General features: G+C 38.9%; 1 protein-coding gene across 1 annotated transcript in view; it reads right to left on the minus strand.

Annotated features, from left to right (window-relative positions):
- LOC106879365 (ADP-ribosylation factor 1) overlaps window positions 1-1,143 on the minus strand; it is a 17,045-nt gene that overhangs the window by 8,180 nt on the left and 7,722 nt on the right. The gene's annotated exons all lie outside the window — the stretch shown is intronic.

The raw sequence follows: 1,143 nt of genomic DNA on the forward strand, positions 1-1,143 counted from the left end.
ACAACAACAACAACAACAACAACAATAACAATAATAATAATAATAATAATAATAATAATAATAATAATAATAATAATAATGATAATAATAATAATGATGATGATAGAAAAGTAGAAGATAATTTCAAGAAATTAAAAATTCTTCTTTATCATTTTTGATGTCCATTTTTCCATGTTTGCAGGGGTCAGATAGAATTTGTTGAGGCAGATTTTCTATAGCCAGATGGCCTTCCTGTTGCCAACCCTCACCTGTTATTTTCTTGTAGCCAGACATAGTTCTAGTCTTCATGAAAGACTAGAAATGAACAACATTGCTTGTATGACAGTGATGCTCGTTAACAATGGATGAGGACAGTTGCATAAAGAAGTGCTGAGCTCTAACTGTGGAGGGTACCTGCAGAAAGGGTAGACGCAGGAGGATGTGGGATGAAGTGGTGAGAAAGGATCTTTGGATGCTGGGTCTCATTGAGGAAATGACAAGGGACCAGGAGATGTAGGGATTTGCTGTATAAGCTAAGTAAATCCCTTGTCTTTCACACATACAGGTTTGCCTTTCAGGTGCCGGTGCCACTTAAAAGCACTCGTGCCAGTGCTGTGTAAATGCACCTGTGATTGTGACATGTAAAAAGCACCCAGCTCACTCTGTAAAGTGGTTAGAATTAGGAAGGGGCATCCAGCTATAGAAACCTTGCCACAACTGACAGTTGGAGTCCAGTCAGCTCCCGGCTGGCCAGCACCATGTCAAACCATCCAACCCATGCCAACATGGAGACTAGACGTTGAATGATGATGATGATGATGATGATGATGACGCACACACACATGTATGTGCATGTGGATCAGAAAAAAGAGACCAATAAGTATCAGACATTAACTAAGTACTGGGATTGATTGGAATATGATAGTGCTCCAGCATGGCCGCAGTTCAATAACCAAAACAAGCAAAAAAGTAAAAAAATATGTGATTTAACAGTGTGTTTGTGTGCATATGTGCATGTGTGTGAACATGTGTATGTTTGTGTGTATATGTCTATGTATGTGCATGTGCAAGTGTGTGTATGTGCATGTGTGTATATTTGTGTGCATGTGTATGTGTATGTATGTGTGTCTGTGTATGTACATGCATGTTTGTCTGTACATGTGT

The sequence above is a fragment of the Octopus bimaculoides genome, chromosome 11 (assembly GCF_001194135.2).
Source record: "Octopus bimaculoides isolate UCB-OBI-ISO-001 chromosome 11, ASM119413v2, whole genome shotgun sequence".
Lineage (NCBI taxonomy): Eukaryota > Metazoa > Mollusca > Cephalopoda > Octopoda > Octopodidae > Octopus > Octopus bimaculoides.